We start from the raw sequence: 15,449 nt of genomic DNA on the forward strand, positions 1-15,449 counted from the left end.
TGCTAGAACCTCTACACCTAAAACCTCTACATTCCCTCTATAACGGCCCCTTCCTCCAACTTCCCAATCACCTACTCCAAGTCTCCCGAGCACATGCGTTATGGTTTTCATTACTGGTACAAATCGACTAAGTCAATGGGGGCACAAATAACCATTAAGTTCTTTTGATGGATTATAATACTCACCAATAGTTACAGATCGGTGCAGCTAGTCTCTTAACTTGCTGCTAGGCTATAATGAAGGCAAGTCTCGTAACAATAGAGACTTTTATTAGCAAGTGGGAGTAAAATAGTTTGTTCTGCAAGCTGGATAAAGTCCTAATTCTCCAAAAATGTATATGCTTCTATTACACTGAAGAGGAGGAAAAAAAATTTTCCTTGACCTTCTTAGAGTTTCTGGTGGGGTCTAAAAACGAAACTGACAAAGAAAGATTGACAGGAGAAAGAATACAAATTTTATTAAAATCTTACATGTGCATGGGAGCCTTCACAAGAGAAGGGCTGAAGAAGTGAGCAAAGCAGGAAATTTTATACCTTTTAGCCAAAGAAACAATAAATTTGTGAAGAATTGACAAGACAAAGGGTTTTGGGCTACAGGTAGTAAATGGAGAAGTAACAAGATTTGTTTATATAGCTTTCCTGGCCCTAAATCCCCTTCTCTGGTGATAAGAATGTCTTCCTCCTGATACAGGGAGATTTATCTCCTGCTTTCAGGAAAGAAAAGCAAATGTGGAGGGGAGATCATCGTGGCTTTCCTGCTTCTGCTGTCTTCTCAGTCTCGTTCAGCTTAAAATATTCAATATGCCAAGGTGCCATATTTTGGAGTAATATGTCCTGAACCCCATCAACACCCTGAATGACAGTTTTACTCAGAACACACATGATAACAATCTAAAGTAGGGGTTCTCAAACTTTTGGGGGCTCAGGAACTCTTCACACTCTTAAACTTTATTGAAGACTCCAAAGAGATTTTGTTTTTGTATTTTCTATCTATAGGTATTTATTGTATTGGAAAATAAAACTGAGAACTTTAAAAAATTAAACCACATTCCATTAGCTTTCAGAGCAATGATATTTTCACATATCATGTGGTTCTGGAAAACACTGTACACTTTTAAGGGAACCAGAGTGAGAAAAGCCACCTTTCTAACCTTATTCTTAGAAAAATGATTTGAGAGGGGCATCTGGGTGGCTCAGTCAGTTGAGTGTCCGACTTCAGCTCAGGTCATGATCTCATGGTTTGAGTTCAAGCCCTGCGTCGGGCTCTGTGCTGACAGCTCAGGGCCTGGAGCCTGCTTTGGATTCTGTGTCTCCCTCTCTCTCTGCTCCTCCCCTGCTCACACTCTGTCTCTCTCTGAAAAATAAATAAAGGTTAGAAAAAAAAAAGATTTGAGCTTGAAACCTGTTTCAGGTCTTGGGGGCTCCTGGAGGTCCTGACAACATACTTTCAGAATCACCGATCTGGAGTCAGGATTCAGTTGTTATAAATAGATGCATCTAGAACCCTCTGAACCAATGTCTGGATGTAGAACGATTTAGGAATAAAATCTCAGGCCCCATCCTTGAGGGTGAAAGATGAATGAGGAAATAAAAGGGATCCCAGGACTTTTAAATTAAATCTGTTCATACACGTGTAGAGATAACTCCAAACCACTGAACCCAATCCTCTTGTCTTAAACACTATGGATGTCACAAGTGACAGCCCATCTCTCACCCATTTTGCTTTTAGAAAGCCACTGATATTAACAATGGAAGGGGTCCTGGGTGGCTCAGTCAGTTAAGCAGCTGACTTCAGCTCAGGTCTTGATCTGGCGGTTTGTGGGTTCTAGCCCTGCATCAGGCTCTGTGCTGATGGCTCAGAGCCTGGAGCCTGCTTCTGGTTCTGTGTCTCCCTCTCTCTCTGCCCCTCCCCTGCCCATGCTCTGTCTCTCTCTCTTTCTCCTTGTTAACAATAAATTAAAAAAAAAAAATTTAAATTTTTAAAAATAAATAAATAAACAAACAATGGAAGATCCTTTCTAATATCATTATACTAATTAGCAAAATCTCTGTTGTTGCTGAGAGTTTAAAAAAGCAAAAAGGTGAAGGTCACACTTCTACTGCCTATCACTTCCCACTGAATTATTTTGGAGCAGATCCCAGACATACCATTTCATCTGTAAATGTTTCAGCATTTACCCCTAAAAGAGTCTTTTTTTATCTTAATTTAATTTCAATGCTATCATCACAGCAAAAAAAAAAAAAATAACATGAATTTCTCTTTTTTTTTTTTAATGTTTATTTATTTTTGAGAAGGAGAGAATGTGCGCATGAGCAGGAAGGGGGCAGAGAGACAGGGAGACAGAGTATTGGAAGCAGGCTGCACACTGACAGCACAGAGCCTAGCATAGGACTCGAACCCATGAACCGTGAGATCATGACCTGAGCCGAAGTTGGACCCAGGTACCGCTAACATTAATTTCTTAACGTTATCAAATACTCAGTTGGTGTTAAAACTTTCCTAGTCATTTCATTTTTTTCATATTAGGATCCAAATAAGGTCCACACATTACAATTGGTTAATATCTCTTAAGTCACTTTTAATCTTTAAATTCCTCTCCCTCCCTGCCCCCCGATCCTTGTGATTTCTTTATTGAAAAGAAACGGACCATTTGTCTCTATTATTCTCCATATTCTGGATTTAGCGGATTGCATCCCTCTGGTGTTATTTGACAAGGTTTTCTGCCTCATATGTCCTGTGTATGGATCATTTGATTAGTGAGGTTTTTTGGCAAGAACATTTGATAGATGGTATTGTGTACTTCTCATTGGATCCTGTCAGGAGGCACATGAGCTCTGTAGCCCTTTTTTGTGATAAGCGGGCTGTTAAGTTTGCATTGAGAAATAATACTTATTGAATTAAACCTCTGCGATTGCTGGAATTTTCTGCTACAGAAGTCATGTTACTCATCATTATTAATACGTCTATAATAAAACCACTTTGTCCAGGAGGAAATATTATAAATTAATTACAGGCATGAAGACAATCATTTTTGACATGATCAATTTTCAATAATATTTTTATAATGTAACCCCTTTACCTGAAAAAAAAAAAACCCACAATTACTTCTACTACTATTTTTTTCTCTGATACTAAAATTTCTGAGAGAACTATGTGACTGGAACAGGCTCTGTTGAACAGTCAGATCACCAACCAACCATGCGAGGTAACAAAAATTTGTTTCTTGTCTCTACATTCCATTAAGAACTCTTTTGTTTAAACAATAGCAATTACTCCCTGTTCAATAATAGACTGTCTTGATAACATCATCAGGTATTGATGGTTTGACAAAGCTCTCTTAAGCAAAGCAAACTTTGTAAAAGCCACAATCAAAACCTCAAAGATTATGACCATCTAGAGTCCCCAGATTCTCAAAAGATGAAGATTCACAGCAAAAGGAAAAAAAATGGAAAAAAAAATTGCTGAAGAGCGTTCCTTTACAAGGTGGACCTTCCTCGTTATACCTTCATTCCTGCACTATCGAGAAGTCATTCAACAACCCTACAGCTGAGCTAGTAAAAAGCTGCTCAGTAAATGAAAATGTAACTATTTACTAGGAGACTTCCTTCTGCACAGAGAACAAAACTAGATAATAGTTCTTAAATGGTCTAGAGAAGAGGATTTGGGCTCATATGCCTTTATAAAAGTGTTTGCTGCTCTTTGATCATGATTAATTTGGCCAGAAATGGTGTGATGGCAACCTCTGCTGTTAGCTCTGCTGGTATTAATCATCTCCAAGGTGATTCAGTTTCTATGGCAACTATAATATTTATTTTTACGCCACAGCCCTGGCTGGTCTCTAATGGTTGGGAGGGCTGAATAATCCTGAAATGTTAAGTTTCAGTCATAAATTTCTCATTGCTGATGTTAGGAAACTGGTTCAATACTTCCAGGCGTTAATATGAATCCGTATTCAGACAGTTGAATTAGAAAGGTGTTCGGAGCCAATCCTGTCCTTTGGTTCCAGGTTACCAGGCTTTAAGGTCCAAATGGCTTTTGCTGACTAAAGGAGCTCCTGGTATTTGCATCCAAATTTTCATAATAATTTTAAACATATATAATGTATTACTACCATATTTATGTGGAAATAGACTGAGGCGGTCTAGCTATAATTCCTTCAAGGAAAAAGAAAATAAATATTAAATATGACTTTATGTATTCTCCAAACCAGAGATATCAATCAAGACCAAGTGACAATGAATTAAAGTTTCTGAATTTCTCCAAAATTAACAATATTCAAGGGTGAATTGTAAATGAGAAGTCTCCGACCTTTCCTGTCCTCATCAGAAGTAATAAGTATTGTACCAGGTATAAGATTTTCCTACAAAGTCTCCTGAACGATAAAAATGAGCAGGCTGTCTTACACCTTAGTAGATTTAAATGTGGAAGAAAGCCTTTTCTGAAATATGGCCTGAGGCAAAACTACAGGTTCTCCGTCCTTTGGATTAATAGTGTTTGTATTCCTGTCACGTTTCTTCAAGTTCTTTCCATCCTGCATGTCTTCTAAAATATCCAACTGACCTATTAGGTTAATAAATTTATGCTAGCTCTCCTAGACTTAAAAAAAAAAAATGCCATGTAGGCATCTTCCATCATCACGATGCACAAAATTGGCCGCATCTTTTTCCATTGCCAAGGGTTAGAATGGTACCACAGAATACAACATTGTCCTCTTAAAAACCCGCTTTTAGCATCCCTGGGACAGGAGCAGGGAAAGCCGAGAGCAGGGATAGAGCCGAGAAAGTGTGAGGACAGAGAGCGAAGTCACCATTTGCAGCTTGACCATTTAGAAGGGCCACACAGCTGTGGGCACTGGGGACTCCTACCCTGCTCTCTGATGACAGCTGCCCCACAAAGTTTGCAAGTGTTGACATCTGATGCCTGCTGGTTGCAGAGACAAACTTTAGGGAAGCCGGGCACCCAGGAGGGGAACGTCACCCTCCATGTGCTGAGGACACACTGCAAGAGGAGGGAAGGAGAAACCTTATTTTTAGTCAAAGGGCTGGTTTAAACAAAGAACAATCTCAGGATGCACCTATCCAAACTTTTGAACCTTTTCTACTTTATTCCTTAATTCAGAGACAGTGAGTATCTCCAGATGTGACAATAACTAATCACCCAGACTGAATCCCCATCCTGACTCTTCCTCCAAAATTTGAAAGTCAGCAATTAAGTCTTGTATGTATTTCTCTCAATTCTTCCAATATAAAGCGGTTGAGGGGCAAGGACATAAAAACACTACCAGCATTGGGACACAGTAATTAGGTATGCTTCTCTGTCACATTTTTGTGCTCATAATGAGGAAAATCCCCATCGAATCTCAGACTGGTTTCAAAGTCTACTGTCATCATGATAAAAGGAATCATTTGAACTAGACATCAGTATAATTAGCTCAGTTCTCTTAAGGGGAGCACTTTATCTTTGAGGTGGCTATTCAGAGAGTGGACACTCCCCCAGGGGAAGACATTAAAATAAATAATGTCTAAATTATTCATAATTTATAATAAATTTATTTATAATAGTGTATTTTATTTAAAATAAAATTTATTTAAACTTGTTCATTTATAATACATTGATGTGATTCTTTAAGACCAAATTATTTTCTGAAAGCAAGCTATAGAGTCTGGGTTCCTGATGGTGACTGCTCTCCACTGAGTGAATGGAAATCTGGGTTTCCTGACAGCTCTCTCTCTTTCTCTCTTTCTTGGTGGAGAGCGAGTCATTTCCTGCGGTTCCTTTATTTCCAAGTTCCATTTCCTTTATCCCCCTTCAAGCATTTTTCTCATTGTGTAACAGCTATTTAGTTCTCTGTCCCCACAACAGGGGCACGAAGACACTTCTTGGTTGTTGGTGTGGAGCACTTACAAGGTACAGGATGCAACAGTCTTGGAATGAAAGCCTCACCCTCTCCACTGACTTGCCCCCTGCACAGGAAAAAGAGGTGGTAAGTGACCCAGTTAGAGCCAGGTTCTCCCCCAGAATGAATATAAGTGCACCAGCCTGAAGCAGCGAGGCCCTGAAGTAAGTACAAGAAAAGCTCTCGATCACAGCATCTTCGGTTTGCAGGTGGCTTACAAGATGACCTTGAGCAGAAAGAAAGAAAAGGTGGCTCTGTTCTACAGTAGCTCTGTCTGTGGCCAAGCCTCAGGCCAAGTGCCCGCCCTCTTGAGGGCATGTCCTACTGTAGGGGCATGATATGCTTTGAGGACAAAGACAGCTCAATTTTACGTTCTGAAAGACATTTTCTGCGTGACTTCAGGAACTTGAATTTGGGAGGGAGGGGCGCAAATAGGATACCAGGTAATACAGTGTCCTGGTAACTGTAAAGGTCACATTGTCATTGCCTGAGGTCCTGCCTCCAGAGGCATCATGTTTTTGAGACCAAATGAGAAGGGAGAGCAAAAACACAGTCGTTAAAAGGCATCATGGGGCGCCTGGGTGGCTCAGTCCGTTGGGTGTCCGACTTCGGCTCAGGTCATGATCTCGTGGTTCACGAGTTTGAGCCCCGCGTCGGGCTCTGTGCTGACGGCTCGGAGCCTGGAGCCTGCTTCTGATTCTGTGTCTCTCTCTCTCTCTCTGACCCTCCCCCCATTCATGCTCTGTCTCTCTCTGTCTCAAAAATAAATAAACGTTAAAAAAAAAAAAGGCATCAAAGAGGACAGCATCACGGAAACACAGAGTAGACCAATACAAGTAAATTCTAATCTGAATATCCTTGATTGGACATTAAAATTCTATGGTTGGAACAGAATACCATGTGTTTTCTCTTTGTTTCCTGCTTTGAATAAAGCAAGCTTGCTGCTGCTTCTCTTAGCACCTTCAGCTCTGACAGCTACCTTCCTTTCGACCCTGACCTTCTCTGTCCCCCACAGTGTCCAACAGCCTCCTCTAGGGGCTCTGCAGATTTCTAGAGCCTCGTCTTCCCTATGGGGCTGCAGAGATGGGAAACATCTTTTGGAATCATCCTCCTTGCCTCCCTTTTATTCTTTATTTTTTTAAATTATTTATTTTTGAGAGAGAGAGAGAGAGAGACTGAGTGTGAGCAGGGATGGAACAGAGAGAGAGGGAGACACAGAATCCGAAGCAGGCTCCAGGCTCTGAGCTGTCAGCACAGAGTCTAATGTGGGGCTCGAACTCAAGAACTGCAAGATCATGACCTGACCCGAAGTCAGATGCTTAATCAACTGACTGAGCCACCCAGGCACCCTGTCTCCCTTATATTCTTAAGTGAATTAAGTCAGATGGAAGAGAAGGTCTTAGGAAGAGTATGCAGCAGAAGGGCAGAGTGCAGGAAAAGAAATTGAAGGACTCTGGCTTGCTTAAAGGGCTCCAGTTCACATCTGCACCAGCTGGGAGAACTGCCTGCTTGCCCACAGTCTCTCGGATCCTGGGCCCTCCCAACCTACCATTGGGGGGTGGGGGTGGTGGAGAGGCAGCCCAGATGACTATATTGCATTCCTCCAAGATCTTCCTTCACCCTTGGGACAGCTCTGCAGATATGACACTGATATAACAGAAGCCCACATCGTGGAACTCAAAGCCATGTTCATAGTGTAGATTAACTGCCAGATCACAGAAGACTGTGAACCTTCGTCCCTAGAGGGTGTTTTCCAAGTCAAATTGTCAGGAACCTACTCAGCCCATCATGTGGAGTTAGGAGCATGGGTTAGAGAAGAGACATCTGTGTTCTGGCCACGAGTCTTTCTCTAAACTTCAGTTTTCTCATCTGCAATAAAGAGTAGGAGGAGTACCTTCCTCCTAGGGCTGTTGAGAAGATTAAATGAGATAATGACCATTAGACATGCAGTGAGTGCATCGCACACATTAGCTGTTGTTACTGGCAGTCGGCCTTAAGAAAAATTGTAAAGCAGCCTCTGTTAATTTTTAGTCTTCCAGTTCTTTCAGTTCTTCCACATCTTATTGGGCAGCTTTAACCTTCTGGTGTCCAGAGGAACGTCCCAAAGGGATCACATTCCCTGTAACTACCACACCCAGGACTCTGGTGACGTAAGCCTCTCTTCCAAATTAACCAGGCATATAGCATCCAGCACCCACCCCCCCCAACCAAATCCAAGAATGTTGAGACTGAAGCTGCTTCCACAAGCAGCATCTTAAGAAATTGTCCAGTTCAAACAAAAACAAAACAAAATTTACTTTATATTCAAAACTCAGGAAACATCTTCTCCCTCATGTAAATGGAAATGTCTGTTTCCCATTCCTCCATGGAGCATGCTGGGACTAACCTTAAAACTAAGTGGTACCAAGTGGGTTTTTTTTAAATTATTTTTATTTTTTAAATGTTTTTATTTATTTTTGAGAGAGACCAAGGGAGAGAGCACAAACGGGGAGGGGCAAAAAGGGAAGGGGACAGAGTTCCCAAAGTGGGCCCTGCAGTGACAGCAGAGACCCCAGTGTGGGGCTTGAACTCACAAACCAAGATCATGACCTGAGTTGAAGTCGGACGCTTAACCAACTGAGCCACCCAGGTGCCCTGAGTGGTTCCAAGTTTTAAAGAGTTTCCTCTACCAAGTAATATGTTTGCATAATAACAGGAACTTTCTCTGCCTCAGCCCACAGGGACATCCAGTGGTGGGACTCACAGGCCATTGGACCAAATAGAGCAGAAGGGACATCACTTAGTGCAGTAAGGAATGTCAATGCCAGGTAGATGGCTATACTTTATTTGGGAAAATTTATGTTAATGAACTAAGCAAGAGTTGGTTATGATAGCAACAGGTCCTATCCTTCAGAACATGGAAATGCTTTCTCAAACAAAATCTTGCATTTGAAGGAAATTCATTAAAATAGTTTTACTTACAGGCCACACATTATTGGATTATTTGTAAAGATCCTTACTTCAAGTATTAGTGAAGACCATGACTGCAAGCTTCATGTATATAAGAATTCCTCAGGACAGGGGCACCTGGGTGGCTCAGTCGGTTAAGCGTCCGACTTCGGCACAGGTCATGATCTCACGGTCCATGAGTTCGAGCCCCGCGTCAGGCTCTGTGCTGACAGCTCAGAGCCTGGAGCCTGCTTCAGATTCTGTGTCTCCCTCTTTCTCTGACCCTCTCCCATTCATGCTCTGTCTCTCTCTGTCTCAAAAATAAATAAAACATTAAAAAAATTTTTTTAAAAAAATAAAAAAAAAAGAATTTCTCAGGACATTCATCAAACACTCAGATGTTATCATCCCAGTAAATATGTAATGGCCTCTAGGACAGTGTAGTTTAATGAACATACTAGGTGTTTCTGCTACAGGGTTAGAATAATATTTTGAGAGAAACTGCGGCAGACACATTCTCTATTGGAGGTGAATTTGCCCCCAGAGACAATGCCTGAAGGTGTTTTTAATTGTCACAATTTGGTGGTGGTCGTGGGGGGTGCTCCCGGCATCTAATGGGCAGAGGTCAAAGATGCCACTGGATGTGCTACAATGCACAGGACTGCCCCCCACCCCCCGCCCCAATGAGAGAGAATCTCCTGATTCCAAATGACAATGGTGTTAAGGTTGACAAAACCTTCCCTATAGTCATAACTGACCTCTTCAGATGTGGGTCCAAAACTAAGAACATTCTGCCTTTAGGTTTATTTTTGAGAGACAGGCGGGGGAAGGATGAGATGGAGGGGACAGAGGATCCCAAGCAGGCTCCACACTGTCAGTGCAGAGGCCCATGTGGGGCTCAAACCCACGAACTGTGAGATGGTGACCTGAGCCAAAGTTGGACACTCAACCGACTGAGCCGTCCAGGCGCCCTTCTGCCTTTAGATTGCAGTCAAGCCTGTGCATGGCCCCTGCTCGCCACTCACCCCAACCTGCAGCCACTCTGTCTCAAGAGTTTACTATGGAGCATTTTGACAACCTGGGTACAAAGATGCAGGATGGAAAATGCTGGCTCACAGCTGACCCTTTGGAGGCAATTTGTTCACAGGCTTGAAGGCCGACTGGCTGCCACGTGGCCACTCCTGAGTCACCACTGCATTTGGCAGACACACTGGTGTTGGAGAGATTTCTCTGTGGATTTCAATTCCACTTGCAGTTCAGAAACAGTGGAGTTGGAATCAAAGTAGATGATAGAAAAGCACGGTTAAACTAGAAAGCTGTGGAGGCTCTGCTGACCAATTATGTATGTCTCATTCCAACTCAACAATTCAACAAATGGTTCTGTGCCAGGCAAAGTGTAAGACACAGGGAAGGAGTCAAAATTGGATGAAACATTCTCTTCCTCAAGGAGCCACAGCCTCAGCTGTCTCCACCTTCCTTCTCTCTGCTGTGTACGTACTTCCTCCTCGCCCGCCTACAAGCCCTTCCTTATGAGCGACTTCTATTTATTGGCTGCTTAGGACCTGCAAAGCTAAAAGGCCCCAAAGAGACCAATCTAGAAGTCCCAGAAGAGGCAACAGAACAATATCCCTCTGTATAGGAAGATTCTGTTAATTTATCACTTATAAGGTAACAGCCTTCAACGGGGCTATTAGGTACTGCATTTCTGTATACAAGAACGGTGTCAGTTAATGCCTGTAATTTGTAGAAAGCATCTCTCCACAGATGAGGTTACTCTGCTCGTTCAGATGTAATAACCATAGGACTGGAGTTTGCCTAGAGAAAAAATGCAAAAGACATTGGAGTAACATACTGGAGTCAGAGTAGCCAGGTGGCCTCTGAAGAGCCAAGAAGCCAGGTCATGGTCAGAGTACACAGAAACTCAGTGGGGTGTTTACCCGAGAAAGAAAAATTACTCAATGAACCCCATCCACTCTCCTTTTACTCCTATCAGTTAATCTCCTTTGCAAACTTAAAAGCAACTTCATGTTTCTGTACTCTAAGTACAGGATGGAAGTTATCTTTCCAGAAGAGTGGAAATTTCCATCAACTGATGAATGGATTAAGATGTGGTGTATACACACACACATACACACACACACACACACACACACACACACACACACACACCATGGAATACTACTCTGTAATGAAAAAGAATGAAATCTTGCCATTTGCCAACACAGTGGATGGAATTGGAGGGTATTAGGCTAAGTGAAATGAGTCAGTCACAGAAAAACAGATATCATATGTAGACTTTGAGAAACTCAACAGATAAACGTAGGGGAAGGAAAGGAAAAATAAGATAAAAACAGAGAAGGAAGAAAACCATAAGAGACTCTTAAATACAGAGAACAAACTGAGGGTTGCTGGAGGGGAGGTGGGTGGGGGGCGGGTTAAATGGGTGATGGGTGTCAAGGAGGGCACTTTTTGGGATGAGCACCTGGTGTCATATGCAAGAGATGAATTACTGGGTTCTATTCTGAAGCCAAGACTACACTGTATGTTAACTAACATGAATATAAATTTTTAAAAATGCAGATTCTAACAGTAAAATAAAATAAAAAGAGGTAAGAATAAAGGAAAAAAAGAAGTTCCCTTCCCAGGGCAAGAGAGGTGGTCTGGAACTGGCACCCAGGAAGTTTAAACAGTGGGCAATATTCTTTTTCTTAAGCTGGGTGGTGGGTATATGATGCATTATCATGATCAACTTTTAAAGAAATGTTATTTGCATTCCTTGGGATATCTAAAATATTTCAGTATAATGAAAAACAAAAGTCCCCATAAGTAATTCTTATGATCAACCACATGTGCATTTAGTTTTGTTTCCCAGGCTTTCGTTGTTCTTCGTGCTTCCTCCAAACTCCTGTCCTTCCTATTACCTCCTATTCCCCTTCTCCCGAACTCCTCTCTCCCACTTTCTCGATCCCGTATCTCCACCTGCTACTTCCTCCCACGGCCTTCCCTTCCCTTCTGGCTCTGTGTCCCATTTCTGCAGAACCTCCCACTCTTCCCTCCCACAGCCCGGGCATCTGTGAGGAGGGTGGGGTGCTGGTGTGAGCAGGCAGTCAGGTTAATTCTAGACCAAAGCTTCGCTTTAAGATTGTCCACGTGGTCCCTAAATCCTCAGTGTTTTCATGGTCATACTTCTTTCAAAGTGTTCCTTCCCTAATTTTCTGCACCAAGGACCTGAGACTATTTCCAAAGATGCACAGAATATAGAAAAATTGAATAAATAGGGCAAGAGAATCAGAACAAACATCCCACCCCTTTGTTGGGCTGTGTTTGTATTAAATTGTTCTACTACCAACTGACTTATGCTGCAGCTATGCTTCCTACAATCTCATCCTTGAGCGGTTCCTGGTTGGAATTGGCTGGACGAGAACCTTGGGCAAGATCTGGAAGACAGAATGAGGCAGCAACTCCCTCTCCACAGATCGTGGGGCCAGATGTGCCAGCAGGGGCCAGTTTTCAGCCATTCCTCCCGACTTCTCACCCTGCTGACCCTGCAGTCCCAAGCCGTAAACCCAGACACAGGACTATGGACCCATACACTTCTCCAGTAGGCTTCTCCACCAGCTCCCCCTTGGTGACCCCTTCTGTGCCTGCATGAGTTTTCCTTCTCAAAGGGCCTGGTCAGGCACCCCATGGATCTTCCACCTCCCCTGTGAGGCCATCAGTTCCTCAGGGCATTCCCCCACCCACCCCAAACTGTGAAGGGTCTAATTCCTGTAATAAAGCTATTGGCGCATAATTCTTGGAGGCTCCTGAACTGATACAGTGAGAACAGTGTTCAAAACCAAAGTATGCAAATCAGATGTTCTCTTTGGTACTTCTCTTTGGTACTGTGAGTATCACCGAGGTAATCTAGTCCACCAACCTCATTTACAGATGCGGAAACTAAAGCCCAGAGACATTAAGTCAAGATCACCATCGAAGCCACACAGCTGCATTGGCAGACATGGGAATAGGTCCCAGCTTATTTACTTGGTCGATTTTTTATTTTAACAATGACTAGAACCGTATTTTAAATTATTGACTTTAAATCAGTTTGCTTTAGGAAAAAAAAAAGTGAAGGATGGGGGGACCTGGGTGGCTCAGTAGGTTAAGCATCCAGCTCTTGATTTCGGCTCATGTCATGATCATACAGTTTGTGAGATCGGGCCCTGTGTGGGGCTCTACACTGACAGCACAGAGCCTGCTTGGGATTCTCTCTCTCCCTCTCTCTCTGCCCCTCCCCCACTCACTCTCTCACTCTCTGTTTCTCAAATAAACTTTTTTTAAAAAGGATGTGTCAAAGCAGTGATTAGTACTTTGACACTACTTGGAGCATTATTTTAATAAAATAGAGAACAGTTATGATTATTTAGTTTAATATCCCACAGAAAGCTAGATGGCATATCACATAGGTACTGAATTTCACTTTCCTTAAAAAAAAATCAATAGAAAAGTGTTTTAGAATAAAAAATTTATGAGTGTATGACAACCTCAAAGTTGATCCAGAATCTAAAGTTACTATGGCAACATTACTTAGCAAAATTATGTGTATTAATTTTGTGGTTCACTGCAGACATTAGCATCTTTGGCATTTAAAAATAAACATTCATCTCAAGATGTTCCTATTTATATATTTAACAAGTGGTCCATGGAGTATATTTTAGCCGTCATTAAGACAGACACACAGACTCTGGAATTTCCTCACTTCCAGATTAGAAATGTTCCCCCTTAAAATCAAATTTGCATTTATAAAAAGTATAAATAGAATGTGTGTTGATCGAAACAGCAGTGGCGGCATAGAATTATTTTCTGGGGATGAAAGGAAAGCCTGAGATTGTGCAGCTCCCTGGGCAGGGCCCCTGGGGAAGGGCGCAGCTCTCTATGCTTCCCACCTACTGTCTCGTGGGGCTGACCATCCAGCAGCTCGGGGTAGGAGAAGGTGCTCTGGACACCAGCGCCTCTGTGACAATGGCTGACTGGGTAACCCTGAGAACATCACGTCGCCACTACCCACCTGCGAAAAAAGAGAGTAAATCTGGATAAAATCTGAAGCATTTTTAGTAACCAACTGAAGCACTTGGTAAATCCCATTTTTTATAGTGCAAGATATATAATAATGGTATAAATACAATTTAATTAGGGACAGTGCACTGGTATAGATAGCCTCTACTTTTTCTTAAATCACAGAATTGTAATTCTGACAGATTTCGAGATACTGTGGCAATCTTTATAAAAAATTAACTTTTGGGAGGCATCCACGATGCAGGCAGAGTAGCCTTCGGCATGAGACAAACTTAGCTCCGTCTCAGATAATAAAGATTTCTTTCGGTTCAAGAACCCAGAGTTCCCTCTAAGGCACTTCTGGAGCATGCTGGTGCAGATGCTGTGGGTTATCCCCACATCTGTTCACAACCCCCGCCTTCCTTCTTTTCCTCCACTACGAGAATCCAGAAAGCTACCACACTCACCTTCCCAGGCTTTTTTTTTTTTAATGTTTACTATTTATCTCTTTGGGGGGAGGGGGCAGAGAGAGGGAGAGACACAAAACCCGAAGCAGGCTCCAGGCTCTGAGCTGTCAATGCATAGCCTGTCACGTGGCTTGAACTCACTAACTGTGAGATCATGACCTGAGCTGAAGTTGGTTGCTTAATCGACTGAGCCCCCCAGGAGCCCCCTGCACCCCCAGGCTTTTTGGTATCTGGGCTGACAACATGACCCAGTCTGGCCAGTGATATTGAGGCAGGAGTCCCTGAGAAGAGCACTGGGAACACATTATAGAAAAGGCACGCAGGCTGAAACCTCGTCTGTCCTTTGGCTCACCTCCTTCCCCTTGCAACATGGACTCAACACTGAGAGGTGCAGTGGCCCTCTTGCCACCATGAGGCCAAGGCCACCTGCTAAGGAAGGGGAAGTAGCGAGTAGGAATCTGGGCCTCAATGGCATCTCTCTGAGCTATTGGCCAGCTTAACAAGCACCAGACTCCTCGTTGGGGAGGACAGATTCCTGATTGGTTTAAGCTTTGGGTGTCCTATTGCTTGTAGCCAAATAGTCTAACTCATACACACGAAGTCTGTGAACAGTGTTAAAACAGGGCTCTTACTTGCACGGCTTAAAGTGGAAAAGGGGACAAGTAAGTTTAGATCACGATGCCTCAGCGCCATGATTCAAGCAGCAGATTTTATATACCTAGAGTGAGAGCAAGAACAGTCACAAACAGAACTGCAGAGTGAATGCGGCTGCTTTGTAGCAAAAGCAAGGTAAAGCCACAAAGCCATGGAGGGTGGTGGGGCAAAACAAGGACATGGCTCCTCCTAGGAGTGGTGGGCACGTCCTTCCCTCCTCTTCCTTCCCTTCCTTGCACACAACACAGAAAAACAGCAGAACAATTGGAGGAACATGTGTTTTTAAAGTTGTTGGTTAAAGGGCTTCTGGGTGGCTCAACTGATTAAGTGTCTGATTTCAGCTCAGGTCATGATCTCACAGTTTGTGAGTTCGAGCCCCATGTCAGGCTCTGTGCTGACAGCTCAGAGCCTGGAGCCTTCTTCAGATTTTGTGTCTCCCTCTCTCTCTGCCCCTCTCCTGCTCACTT

Source organism: Panthera leo, chromosome B2, assembly GCF_018350215.1.
Source record: "Panthera leo isolate Ple1 chromosome B2, P.leo_Ple1_pat1.1, whole genome shotgun sequence".
In the NCBI taxonomy this organism is placed as follows: Eukaryota; Metazoa; Chordata; class Mammalia; order Carnivora; family Felidae; genus Panthera; species Panthera leo.